General features: G+C 41.9%; 1 protein-coding gene across 3 annotated transcripts in view; it reads right to left on the bottom strand.

The window, feature by feature from the left end:
• The window catches only part of dscama (Down syndrome cell adhesion molecule a), a 92,831-nt gene that overhangs the window by 54,889 nt on the left and 22,713 nt on the right, over positions 1–15,229 (bottom strand). The gene's annotated exons all lie outside the window — the stretch shown is intronic.

The following is a 15,229-nucleotide window of genomic DNA, read 5'->3' as shown; positions in this document are numbered from 1 at the left end:
TGTCTGTAGTCAAGTAAACACTAATTCCAACCTACACTATGGACCTCTCAGATTGAAAGGGGTTTTAAGGGGTAACGACTGAGATTCTTCCATCGCCCACACCCCTATAGTCATGTCATGTGTGTGCTTCCTCTAAATGATCGCATATTCAAATGAGGATAAAGAGCTTTTGATGGAGTGAGGGGGATAGGCGAAGAGAAAACGGTTGAAGAAGTGGAGGAAGGAAAGCAAAGCCTGGACTGATTTGAATCTGGTAAACTGTCAGAGAGAGGGATTACCCCACCAAATCCCTGGCGAAAATAGAGGCCCAAGTTATTTACTAGCCTTACAACCAGCTGCAAACCATCTGCACTTAATTGTAAGACACAAACTTTATGAAGATCAACTGGGGATTTGGCCACAAAGCCTCTTACGCCGCAGAATTGGTGTCCCTGCTTCGAGGGAGAGTATGGGAGGGAGCTCTAGACATGTCACATGTGCTTTGGAGGACATGGACTCCACTGCTCTCTCTAGCCTGCAGAGGTCTCTTGCAGGGCCCCGTCCTGCTAAACACATGGAAAAACCTGGTGTATTCAAGTAAAGGGAGGAGTGCAAAGGGCAGGGGAATTAAGATGTAGTTTAAAAGGCAAACATGCACACAGCTCCGCAAGAACCTGTACAAGACACACATATCTACACATGACATCAAAACGTTTAATTGGCTTGAGCTTGAATGCCTTTTAGCATGCGGCCAATCAATTAGACATGTAAGTGGCCTGGTAACCTGCACCCTAATCAGCACACAGAAGACAATACCTACACTGGCCAGAAAATACAGGTCCAGTATAAAAGCTGCATGTGGCATTGTTTAATGTAGGTCGTTCTGCATTATGTTGTTCTTGGCAGCCATCTGAAGACAGGAGATAAGAGGTCCTGTCCAAGCCACTGAATGGCAGGTAGCCAGCATAATCCTATTTAACAAGATCTGGGCTGAATGTGGGGTGGGGCGTATTGGTGGGGTCACACGAGGAGCCCGTCGGGGTCAAATTGTGGCTCTCAGGGTGGTTTGGTCCCAAACACAACACCAATGTACACTACACTTCTCTGCCTGTGTCCATCCCTAATCAGTCAAATACATTCTTATTAAGCACTTGTGAATTTAATCAAACTAAAGTGCGCATTTGTATGTAAAATGGCCCAGTGTTTTTCTGTTATTTGTTGCTGAAGGGAAAAATGTCTGTGAAGATTCTCAGTCATCCAGGTTGAGGTTGATTCAAAGCTTTTGGATATGCTGAACGGAAAGAAGAAAAAATAAGGAGCAGAGATGTTCCTCCACGACTGCATCACTCCTAAGAAACTCACAGACGGGTCACCCAAGAACAAATATTGTGGGATATAAGCTGCTGGCTGCTTTAACTCATTTATTTTCTTCCACTGCGCTAATTCCTCCCATCTCCATATGTTAAGGGGTGGAGAGGGAGGGGGGAGTGTTTGTGTGTGTGCGAACGGGTGTGGTGGTGGTGGGGTGTCAGGGATTAGGCCATCCTGTCTGGACATACGGCTTGTATAATCACGCTGGAGGGGCTGGTCATTGTCTGTCCAGTAAGGATCTGTGGGCCCCAGGACACCCCGTTATAACCTCAATGACCAAAAAAAAAAAAACACTCAGCCCCCCACCCACACCTACACAGTGAGTCTGCTGCAGCTGCTGCTGTGAGCACCGAGCAGTCAACCAGGGATGAATTATGTGCTAGGAAATAGAAAACTGTCTAAAAACACCAACATAAAAGTGGAGAAAGCTTGGACAACTTAGTTTTCTGAATTTGTGTCATAAATTCATAATTATTTCAGTGTCCAAACAACATTTGCCTCCATGTTGTTGAAGAAATTTAGAAAGAATATGTTGTTCAAATTTGCTAACCCTAACCATAACCCTAACCCCTACCAACACAAGTTAATGAAAGTAATAATTCTCTACACTATACAGTTAACAGCCTGAAAATCACAAATACACTCTAATATACACAGCACTGTTTACCAGAATCTGTCCTTGCGTGAGAAGTTTAATGGAGGACCTATAGCATCGTCAGTGGCCTGTCCTCCACGTGGTCACATCATAACTTGTAATAAACCTTCAACCCCCCCCTGCTCTCCCCCTCCCCACCCTCTTCCACCTCTCTTCATTAGCAGGTATAATCCCTGATGGCCCATCTGCCAGACGCCAAAGCCACAAAACACCGAGCAAACAAGGCTGGAAGAAGCTGGCCATTATGAGGCCTCCTTGAATGGGCCGACTGATCACTTCCATAGACGCTGTGTTTGCTCAGGCCCTACACAGGCACACAACACTGCTAGTACACAGCCATTTTCACACAGATAAGGAACTATTTGAGCTCCAGGAGAGTGGTTGTGGCTGATGAGCAGTGCACTGGACTCTAGAGAGGACAGGTGTGTGTGTGTGTGTGTGTGTGTGTGTGTGTGTGTGTGTGTGTGTGTGTGTGTGTGTGTGTGCAGAGGGGAAAGCTTACTAACATGGACCTTCTTTACCCTGCGGCTCAAACTAGACTCGCTACTGTCGCTGCTTGTTTTTAGGCTGCTTTGACACAGTGAATTCAAAAGGCACATGGATCGCAACTGTTTCAATACACCTCATGTTTTCCTTAATCAAACAACTCCTGAATCTAGACCAAGCATTCGACATCACTGCGTCTTGTATCCAAAGGGCCTTTACCACATTAATAATGCATCATTTCATTAAATGTTCTCTTTCCAAGCTGAAAAAAAAGCCTTGGTTAGGAGTCAGAAAAGACTTGTGCTTTGTTTTTCCTGATCAGCTTATCTTTTCAATGTAAACTGAGAACCAGCACTGTTCCAGCAACACAGACTGGCTGACACAAAATGGCTGCCTTGGACTGAAAAGAGGCAGTAAGCCAGAGCAGCAGCAGCAGCAGCAGCAGCAGCAGCAGCAGCCTAGATAGAGCGAACCTTTTACCGGTCTCCCTCTTTCCTCACTCTTATTGAGAGAAGATTAACAAATCGCCACTATAACACCACTTGATTGCTTTACCCCCCCCTCCCCACCCCCCCCACCCCCCCTCACCCCTCCCACACACACACACACGCAAGACCCGCAGAATCACCGTCACACCAAGACATTTGGGGGCTACAGTGACCTCCCTCGGGCCGCCAAACCAGGATTACATTTCCACAATGTAATCCTGGTTTGGGGGCTAAAGGGATCAAGGCACTAGAAGACACAATGTAATCAGGACCAACACCCCAAGAATCAGACCACAAGATAAATCCAAGCAGAGGTTTATCTACAATGTCAATTAGAACATATGTTGGGACACATTAGTTGATGCATGACACTTGTGATGGTCACTCACGCATGCTGAGAACGACGCACATTGATTTTTTTAATTTACTGAATTTAATAGTTAACATTTATAAGTAAAAGATTGTTTTTCACAGTCTCATTCAGTTATTTCATTTCTTTATTTAGAAAAGGAAATATATCAGAATTTCTTTTTCATAGATTTCATGGTTGCATGAATATAAGAATGTCATCTCACAAGTGCAAGACGGTGCACAAATGTATTTGAAAAACAGTCAACAAAGCTGATGAAATGAGGAAAATGTGTACGTGTGTGTTTGTGTGTGTCTTTCCCTGACTAAATGGCTGCACAAGGTCACATGATCCGGTCTCCATTTTGGAGCGCTGTGCATGTGTGCATGTGCAGGAACAGCAGCATGTCACACACACCTGGGACACACAAAGACAAAACACACGCCCGGTAAACTCCACATACAAACTTGAAACCTTCCTAACACCGAGCGTACAGGAGGTGAAAGCTTAAAAGAAATCAAGCTAAAGTGTACAAAAAAAAAAAAAAAAAAAAGAAGAGGAAACTGGCTAACATACAGTGAGCTTAATAGCTGCTGAGAGAGAGAGGAGCTTATCTTCCCACCACAGCTAATATGAGCTTCTCAATTAGATGAAAGGCTCTCTCCCTTTCTCTAAATTTTTTTGTTCAATTTCTCTAGGCAATTTATTTAGGGTGGGGGGGAAAAAAAAAAAAAAAAAGAGCCCGAGCAAACTGTATTGGCCAAGCGCATGACGAGTCATAGTAAGCTTCAGCCAATCAGGCGGAGCTGACAGCGTCAACTCAGGCCCTCAGCAACAACATGACTATTTACTGTATGCAAGAGAAAAATCTATGTGGGGTTCATCACTGCTCGTCCAATACACCACACACACACACACAAGAACATTCACTTCTGTTGTCTTCATACATGAATGTAACAGAAATTGTTTGATTTTACCAGCATTTAATTTTTTTTTTTTCTGCACTCATATCTTTACATAAAACCTGTGATAGTGATATTATTTATGACGGCTGCAGAAAGAGTAAAAACACCTAACATGCTAATTAAACATGTTTCCTCAGCTTTCTGAAGGCAGTCAGATATTTTTAGACAATTCATTCTTTATTCTGCATTATGGATTAACTCGGCTTATGCAAAGGACCCTTCATGCGTTTACTTATCAGTTTAATTTCTTTGTCTTGTGAATTATTTTTACACAGACTCCCTCGGTATTGTATCTTTCTCTATAGTTACCGAGTGGAACTAAAGGATTATGCAAGCATTTCTGAAAAATTAGGTTTCCTCACCTTGGACAAAATAATGTAAAGCATAAATTCTCTTTTATTGTTTTCACTAGATGGAGATTGTATGCAGAATTAAATTCTTTTAAGACATTCATTAAGTTCAAACATATAAATATATCTTTAACGAAATGCTGTATAATTTTGAACCTTGCATTTAAAGTCTTGTAATTGTAGTACTTCTATAACAAATATAAATCTGATTAATCTGTTTTATGTTTCACTTTATTAAATGAAAACTGAACTGATTTAATGCATTCCTAAAATATTATCAGCGTTATTTTTTTTGGTTTAAACTAAATGTAAATAAATCAAATGAATCTTCCATTTTTGAATAACTGAAAATGTGCAGCATTTCTTTTGGGCCTTGAATATGTAACAAATTTGCTTTTCATATTTTTTGTAAAATCTTTATCTACTATAGTCAAAAACAATTTTATTTAGTTCATTTTAAATGTTATTTATTTGAATGTTATTTATTTAAATTTATTTAAATCTTAATAGCTTATCTAATTATAAACAGCTTTCAATTTACTCCAGCTAAATGAATGTAATGAACACAAAATATATTTTTTTTAATTTTTCAGTTGCTAAATTAATACTGAAACAATGAAATAATACTAGATAACAAAAAAAATCTCTCTTCAAAAGCACCTTGAATAAACACATGAACTGTCTTTATCCAGGCTTCCCAGATCTTCCCGGCCCAAACTGATTCTTAATCATCCTCTCTCACCATCTGCTGCTCCACTCCTTGATCAGACTCAAGGTTACATATCACAGCTTGAAAAAATACTGCTGCGGGAGTGTAGCGATACATGACAGGGCACCTGGGCTAAAGATGGGTGAGGAGGGAGGGAGTTACAAATCCCACAATGCACTCTGCATGCAGCATGCATTGCTTGGGGGGATATCACTTCCCCAGCTGCCCGAGACGTCCATCTATCAAAGTGATTTCCCATGGCGGGTCATCTTGGAAATACCTTTCCACTGGGCACCTTTGTACTGGCACTGGCTCCCAACTGAATGAATTCACTTCATTATTCCAAGTTTTGATTAGCATTGTGTAGCAGGGGGAGAAATCTTCATCGCTGTTATCTTCTGACTGACTTGTGGGGACAGTTAAGGTTGGTACCTCTGTCTTCACATCTGTGCTTAAATCTGCACATTAAATTCTTTTGCGATGCATCCCACATTCAAGCAAGCAGAAATCATCTACTGATTAGAGCTGCAACGATTACTAGATTAATCGATTGCTTATAATCAACAGATTAATTGATAATGAAAATAATCGTTAGTTGGAGCCCTACTACTGATTCAACTGAATGTTTACTTCTGCATGCGTGTTGCAGGACAGAAACAAAATCTCTGGATAACATGATAAGAGCACACAACACATTCGGGGCCCGCTGAGCATTTGCAGCATGATTTATTGAAACCTTCGAATGTCCGTGTCAACAAAGGGGGGGGGGACACACACTGATGTACATCCGCACGAACAATCACACATCAGTTAAGGTGATGCTGTGATGTCCGATGACATTTCATTTCTTGCCTGTCCCTTGTTATAAGAATCAGCACGAGGATGTGAAACTGAGGGGCCGGTACACCATGAGTCTGCATTAAAGCTCAAGTCATGATTTTTTTTTTTTTTTCCCCCCTTTTTCTTGCGCTCACTTCCTTGACGGAGAATGCAGCACCGACGGAGATAGAAAGAGAGAGAGAGAGAGAGAGAGAGAGGGATGTAGGGAGGGCGGGAGGCTGTGAATAGGCAGAGTGAGTGGCATGCATGGACAGCCCCTCTGTCTCTCAAAGACACTGCAGCAGCTGCATGCACGCGATAAGAGCAACCATTCACAGCCAACTCCCCCCTTTTTCCTCCTCCTACACATCAACACACACACACACCAATACTTTTTTCCTCTTCCCCTCTGTCTCTCTAACACACACACACACACACAGACGTTTATATGCACATCAACCTCTCTGCAGGTTTCTCCACAGATGCTGCGATTTCAAGCGGTCTTTGTTGCCAGTCAAAGGTTTTCCCTGCAAATCATTTTGTGTATTTTTTCCTAAATTTTCCTTGACATCAAAGTACAGCGGGTTAAACATGGATGAGATGGAGAGGTGGGGATCACCTTTCTCTTTTTTTTTCTTTATCGCTGACAGAGAGTAATCACGTACAGCGCTCAGCAGGCAGCAACACGAGCGTTCCTCCAGAGTTGTGACTGACACTCATCTAGCTGTCCTCCACATCCACCAGCGCTGAGTCTGATTTTCATTTCTCTCTCTCTCTTTTTTTTGTGTCTGGCTCTCTCTGATGATCTCACATGGAAGATGATTGCTTAAATACCTGAAAATCACTGTCCCATAATGACCAATTACTGTCTCTGCCGTGTAGAACTGAGTACAATGTTCATTGTTTCTGCACCAAAACTGCAACTTATATCACCTTGCGTTCCTCAGATGTTTAGGCCTGGATGCATCATACATATCATGTTCTCTCCTCCCACCCAGACAGGAAATGATCTCTGGGGACTAAGATCCCATCAAACAAACACACAAACTCAAATACACACAGCCTGGCCCGGCTCTCTCAGCAGTTTAATATCCAACATTCAGGCTTGTGCTTCAGGGCCTTATCATAAAAAAAAAAAGATTTAGCATACATGCACACACACACAACAAAAGCTTTTTCCCCCATATGTGACATGTGAATATACATCTAACCGCCAGTGACATCCACGCCAATCACTTTGATCTGTTGATAACGTCCAGCCCCAAATCCATACAGTCGACAGAACGTCTAAGTGCCAATTAATTGGTGGCTCCTTCCACGATTAGCTCATGTTGCGCTTATAGCTAATCTGTATCTTGGCAGGGAGCCACACATGACCTGGCTTCCATCCAGGTCCGGGAGCCGCGGAGGCAGCAGCCACGAGCTAGCCCAGCACAGCGCTGAGCAGCCTGGAGAAGATGTGCCAAACTGCAGCGGCACAAAGGAGACTTCACTGTTTATCAAAGATTAAGGAGTGTTTAGTATCTCTCCCCCGACCCTCCTCCTCCTCCTCCTCCTCCTCCTCCTCCTCCTGCCTGCGCTCAAATATACGCATGCGTACCCACACACACACACATACACCACCACCTCCAGCTCACACCTTAATTGTTCCTAGCCCCGAGAGTTTAATAAAGAACAAATTGCGGTTATTGGTGAGCAAACAGCACAGTACGGAGGTGGGAGTGTGATCATTGCAGCACCAGCGCAGTAAAGCGAGAGAAAGGGCATCAGCCAATTTAATTAATATCTCTGTCAGTCTCAGGCTACGACTGGAGCAGCAGTGTGTGGAGAGAGATGTAGTGAGCACACAGAGCATAATCTAATGGTAATATTTCACAGTGTTGCTGGACACTTGTGACATGATGGTAACACATCAATAAGCATGCTATTATAACCGCATACTCATATCTGCGCTCATGTTTTCCACCTTAAATGATGTAACGAAGCATGCATTGCACATGCACATTTTACACTTGCAATGTAGGGCCTGACTCAGTCCTGATACCAGTCTGGATTCCCAATACATGAAGAGTAACTATTATTAAGCTTTTTTTTTTTTTAGAGAGGTGGACAATTACAATTATTACATAATTGACTCACTTAAATTCACACATGTACTCCAAATGTAGTCATAATATAGCACTACATTTTATTTTGTTTCATTTCACTCTGATCCAAACATTGTCTTGATTTCATATCTTTTTGGAAAGCACTTTGTAACTTTATTTTGAAAAGTGTTATGCAAATAAAATGATTATTATCATACTTTATTTTTTCTTAAAAACGGATTGGGACTGTACGACAAACTCAAAGATTTATAAACCATTACTGCAGCTGCCCAAATTTATAAAAAGCATGATATAATATTAAAAATATCTAAAATATAACATACTAAACTTGTATCTATCTATCTATATACTGATTGTTACCATCACATTTTTTAAAGTAAGCATGTCATGTTTTCATAGAGCTCAGTGTGTCTCTAGTTTCTTTAGCCTTATGGCTTAGCATGCTGCCTGCACGCTGCCCAGCCCGAGTGCATCTACCCTTCATGTTCCCATAATGCTTTGTGGCAGCTGCAGCCAGATTCATGCACACAGGTATTGATTTTCTTCCCATTTTTTTTTCCTCCTTCAGTGCAACCCTTTATTTATCTCGCTAAGCTCCTGCCACTGGGTGTGAGGAAAGAACCAGCTTGCGGCTTGTGAGAGAGGACACAGTGAATTCAAGATGAGAGAGACGCTCACCACACAACCTGGATTTATTTTCATTTATCTGTTATTTATCTGCCAGCGCTGCTCCGCTGCCGAGTATAATCCTGCTCTGTGTGGGATGCATGTGTAGGTATGCGTGTGGATGTGGGTGCGTGTACGTTTGTTTGTGCTGTCCGTCCGTCCGTCCGTACAAACACTCCATTCTCCACAGGCCACCTGACCCATTTTTCTGTGTGAATAACAATACTCCAGCCAATCATGGGCAGACAGAATGACGAATGCTGGAAAAAGACTCTACATCCAGCCTGTCACACGTAAGAGTCCCAACCCTGCCTGTCGACAGAGCGAGGCAGGGATGGAGAGGGAGAGAGTTAGTTATCCTCTCTCTCTCCCCCCCCACCCTCCCACCCCTTCTTCTCCCTCTACATCCCCATCACACAGGGACCAGTAAAACCATTACCCACCCACCCTAGCCGCCAGCTCAAGGTTGTGCTGCGCCAATGGCTGCGCTTCCTACATAGCGTTCTAAGAAAAGGGCAAAACCCGACAGCGAGTGAGCTGCAAGGCTGCTCCCAACAAAACACATTCATTATACCACACTACCTGTAGGCTACAACACACAGTATGTAGCAAATGATTAACCCCCATTCTATCCTCTAGGCCATTGTTTCTAATGGGCCATGGTGTAATTGCAAGGGGTCTGTGAGCTAATAAAATATATATTTTAAAAAGACCTTTACAGACATGTGGTACTTCCTCAAATAGTGGCCCTTTATTTACTGCAGAAAGCCTTTATTAGAGGCAGGCCTTTGTTTCTAATTCCCTCTGTTTGATAAAAAATGATTGGTCATATTTTATTACGAAGCCTTGTTTTGATCCGCTCCTGTTTTCCCTGTTGAAGTCACTGCATTACGCCGTTAATACAAACTCAACACTTCCTGTATCTGTTTTGAATTAAAAGGCCTCTAGTGTTTCAGTGGACAGGAACCCTTCATTTCTTAACAAAGCTTTCATTGTGAAACATTTGCAGGAACATGTTGCGGAAAACTCGCTGACTTGCAAGGTTTCGGTATGCGGCACTTGAAATGTAGCTGCAAACAAACACACATACAAAGAAGAGGAACTGTTTGGGTTTTTTTTACAGTAGCATTAGCAACATGGAGAAATGGCTAAAACTAAACAAACGGCCGTCTGTCTCAGACACTGCTCGAACAGACTCCAGAGAAGAAGAAAACCAAAACAGACAGCAAAAAGAGGCAATATAAAGAGGATTACATCATGTTCATGTTGATTGTGCATACATATGCTGTTTTTTTTGCATTTGTATTACAATAAAGTAATGTAGGTTGTTTACTGTAGGGCAGCAGTGATTCAGAAAAGTCACCATCCCTCTAAAAATACACAATTTAAACTGACATACACAACCTTAATTTACTGTTATTAAATGTATAGGACACAATTATGTTCTGAAACTGATTTACATTTTTAACAGTGTGGCCAAACACACCTTCCACCAAGGACATCACAGGGTTCACTGACTGTATCTATAGTGACAAAGAGGATTTTAAACACACAGGTCAGCACAGGTTTTTCCTCACATCAACTGCCATCAACCACACGACCCGAGACTCACACACATTTACATGCCTCCATACCAGCCCGGCTTTGTAGCTGCCTTGAAATGGAGGAGGAGGAGTGGAGGAGAAACAGTGGGCACTGTGGAAACACATGATAACGTCCAGCAGCCTTTTGATAGTAACTCTTGATATTTACTTCAAAGGCCCATTATACACAGCCAATTAAACCGACATAGTGTGGCTGGCTCTTCTCCCTCTCGGCAACGGCTGCAGGGATAGAGACTGGCTGCAGAAATAACTCCGACGCACATCCCAAATGTCAACAAACATGAAAGAAACTGTGAAACGCACAAGATGGCTCAGCAAATGGCCAGACTGAAAGTGTTAGAGCAATCTGCAATATCCTTAAACAACTGTGTCTACATGCTGCCCAACCCAGCAGCACTAATTGATAGTTAATATGAGATATGAACTGGGTAACTTGTGATTTTTAGTGTTCGTTTTCAATGTTGTGGAGGAAATATGATGTTAAGATGTTAAAGGCATGTCTACCTGTTTAATAGCTCTTATATGTGTGAATGAGAAAATGATAGAAACAGAAAGAAAAGAGGGAATGTGAGCAAAAAAAAAAAAAAGAAAAGATTGAGACGCAGGAGAGGTGAGGGAGGGCTGAGCAGAGCAAAGAGAATCTGTGTGATGGCCGACGGCCCTTGTGCTTAGCTCGTGTGCTGAATGAAAAGGAGCCCCCGCTTGTGTGTGTGTGTGTGTGTGTGTGACTCTCTGCAGTAGTGCTGGGGGGTCGCCCCCCTCTCGGCCCTACTGCTGCTGAATGCAGAGCAGGCAGCATCAGGCCGAGGCAAATGACTACAAGGCCTCCTCAGTGACTGCAGCACAGGCTGCACCTGGGGAATGGCCCTGCACAGCAACACAGCCGCAGCCAGCCACAGTCCATCACAACACATCCTTAAAAGCAACCCTACAGGAGGACGTACACGTGAGTCCACCAGGTATTGCTCCAAAAGGTTTCACATTTCCCACAGATTGAAACCATTTTCTTTTATTTTCTTGCTAATCTGGGCCTTTCTTTTGATAGCGGAGAGTGCTACTTGCTACAGTATTTTAAAAGCAAGTCAGCCATTAGTAATTTAGGACATCTACCAGACAACAGGACCCTTCACCAACACCTACAACCACCCACACAAACACTTCTTCCTTTACGTTTCTCAGCACCATCTCAACACACACAAAAATGTTTCTGTATACATATATATCTTTCATTGTTAGATCAAGATGCACAAAATGTAGTAAAGGTAAATTGTTCTTTATGACCGTAAACAAGAGGGAAGAACACAGCAACAGTGAAATTGCAGTCCTGTTTCTAAAGCAAGAGGCTTCCATGTTTACTTAGATTTTCCAACACATAGACTGTGAATGCAATCCCTGCTCATAAGCCTGCTGTTGAACAAGTCTCGGATCTTGCCACAACCACATGAGTACACCACAACTGCAAATCAATCTTAGTGTTTAACTGCATTACCACAAATGATCACTGCTATGAGTTAAAGATGGAAAACAACTCATCTCTGCTTCTTTCGTTTCATTTCTAACTGACCTCTTAAATCCTCTTCTTCTGGGCCCTGACTTCTGATTACTCTTTGGCATCTTGACGAGGATTAGCTCTGCCAGTCAAGCGGGAGGCGGCAGACGGATGCATAGTTTACTTAAAGGTATACTATGTAGGATTTGTCAGTTGGTGTTTGTAAACACACAGCATTCAAAGTTGGCCCCTCCTCTCCAGCACAACGAGTGAGCTAGAGAGTGAATGAAGAGATTGAGCGGTGCTGGTGAGAACAAAGCTGTGAATCAGATAAATTATATGTCATTTTCTGATTGTTTCATGGTGGTTATGTTCTAAAGCACAAATAAACACACCCACACCTACGCACAACCCTGTCTGAGGGTGTTGCATTGCCGGATTTTGTGTGAATGCAGAGCTTCATCCTGTCCGCTGTGGCCTCTTTGCTCCGCGTGTGTGTTGCTCAGCCCCACCCTCGGTCAAGCAGACACACAGACCTGCAGCTCTGTATACATCCATGACACAGAGACAGAGAGCAGAGTGGAGCAGAGGAGAGACGGGGACCCTGCGTATTGCTATTGGCTGGGGGCTACACATCTATTGCCCAAAGGTTGATGCCCAGCAGCATCCCGAACACAGCAAAATAATCAGAAAACAAGAAAATACAAGCCGAGTGCAGAGTCTCTGTAGATACATACACCGAGACATACTTCTAGTGGGTCATAAGTGATGATTGATAAGGATTACTTTCGTATGAGTCTCTACGTTTTTTTTTTTTTTTTTTTTTAGGAAAAACTTGCATAGTATACCACCAGACATGTTTTAAAACATCTAAAAATATTTTGTGTTGACTAGTAATTTGTGTTTGATGTGGTTTTTGCACAAAAAAGTACCTTGTCAAGAGCTCCAAAAAACAATCTAGAATCTATTAATACACAAATTCATTCATTCATTTCAGAAGTTTACATTAAAAGTTGACATTTTCAGTGTATTTCCACTGGAGGCTCCAAGTTTCCACATCACACTAAGTTGCATACTGGACTATGATTGGCTCCAAACTAATCACAAATCATGCTCCAAGGCACATGCCTTAAATTCAGATTTAAAGTGAGACGGAGAAACTTTCCATTTTCAGCAGATGAATGTGAAAACAAACTCTGCACAAACATCATTCTGCACAGTGAAGCTCAAACAGCCAACTGAAGAAACAAAAAGACAAACACATTTTGAGTGGAGGTGGACTTTAATGTCATGAAATGAATGTGTCACTGGTGCTTGTGTTGATTGTACCATGGTTGACCATATAGTAGGATTATGAAGTTATATAACAAGAAGTTTATATCATGCTAATATAAATATTGTAATGACAATAAATGTGTGAAATAAATCAGTAACAAAATTCGTAATGTTCATGTAAGTTGCAGCAACAACAGACCATTTGGGCGGCTTTAGGTTGGGGTCAACTTTGCCCCCCTGGCGTTGGGCCCTCTTTGTGAACATAATTATACAAGGACAGATTTCCCTCCATTGTGTGCATAAATTGTAGTAAACCGGTAAACCCATAACAATCAGACTTGGTCCTGATTGGCTCTTCTCTCTAAACAATAACTGAAATCCTCTTAGTCAGGACATCTTGCTGCTTTAGAATTGATACATCCCCCACCTTGCTTTGATACTCACACAGAAAATTAATGTTTGCAAGCATTTTATATTGTTCAGTAAAGATGCAAGTAGTAAATACCACACAACTGCTTTCATAGTTAGTCACAGCTGATAAACTGGTCACTGCTTAAATACACAACATTTACCAGCTCTGTATCAATACTTGTTTTCCAATCACAGTTTTAAAGTAATTTTATTAGACAAGTGATTTATACATCCAAGAATCTGTCTACCTCTACTGATATGGCTAAAATGAGTTCAGCCCAATTATTGTTTTCACACATTTAGTTAAGCTGCTGCGCAGGTTAGGACACAAAACAATATCCATCTTTATTAGCTAAAACTGAGGTTTTTTAAGTGAGTGGAAATGAGAAAAATGCACCCGCCTCAGTAAAATAAATAAACTTGTTCCCAAAGCAAATCAACTTGTCAAAAAGCTCCTTGATATAGTACAAATGCAAGAGGATTCACATAAAAATACATTAGAAAATTAAACTGTCTCACCTCATTAGTAGATGTTATCTTTTTCCCCCAGTAAAACTAAAATTTAAGAGTCAATTGCAGAGCATGAAACGGCTTCTTTCTGCAGTAGTTCTGTTAAAACACCAGACTACTATACAACCATTATATCAGACAGCTATACTGCACTGTTACTTTCATTTTGTCCTGACTGAATGCATTTTTCATCATAATTTTCTATTCTTTTCTAATGGACACCAGGGTTCTTTAGCTGGTGCTTTGTCTACCCTGCAACATCTCCAAATGGTCTACGTCCAGTGAGACTTACAGAGGGCCTGTCTGACGGATGCTTCACATCATGCTACACCTTCCAAACTGAAAAGCCTAAGTCAATTATTCATGTCAGAAACAGAAAAGCTATATTTCACAAAGTTTTTTGTTTTAAGTCCAAGTGTTGATATTATTTTTATTCATTAAAAATTGAAATGTTGGAAGCTTGGTCATGGAGATGAGGGGTTAAGCCATCTCGCGCTGAGATGTCGGTTAGTGTGCATATAGACTCGCAGACATGGATACACACACACAAAGTGCACTTAAAATGTGTGTACAAGAGGATGAGGGGAATGGACGGTGCGTCAGTAGGATGCGTGCACTGAGACGTGAATAAAGACCATTTGCTCACGGATTCATAGGCTTCCGTCATCCATTATTTAGCATGGAGAAGAGCAGTGGATTGGTGGCTGGATGATTTTTCTGACAGTGTTTACATGGCTGACGGCTACAGATGGACGGATTTCTACGGCGCAAGATAAATACTTTGTTTTGACAATGCAGAAACTTTCCTGAAAAGATCCAGTGTTCCAAAATATCCACTTCAAACTTTCTGCCATACCGTTAAACAACTGAACAATGCAGAAGTCCAAACACAAATGTATTGAAAATGAGAAACCCTACAGCGCACATTCCATCAGCGACACAACCCTTGTATATGCCCGTATATGAAAACATGCTTGCGGCAAATCCATTTATGG

The sequence above is a fragment of the Thunnus albacares genome, chromosome 13 (genome assembly GCF_914725855.1).
Source record: "Thunnus albacares chromosome 13, fThuAlb1.1, whole genome shotgun sequence".
Classification (NCBI taxonomy): Eukaryota; Metazoa; Chordata; class Actinopteri; order Scombriformes; family Scombridae; genus Thunnus; species Thunnus albacares.
This window is presented reverse-complemented; position numbering and strand designations above follow the sequence as displayed.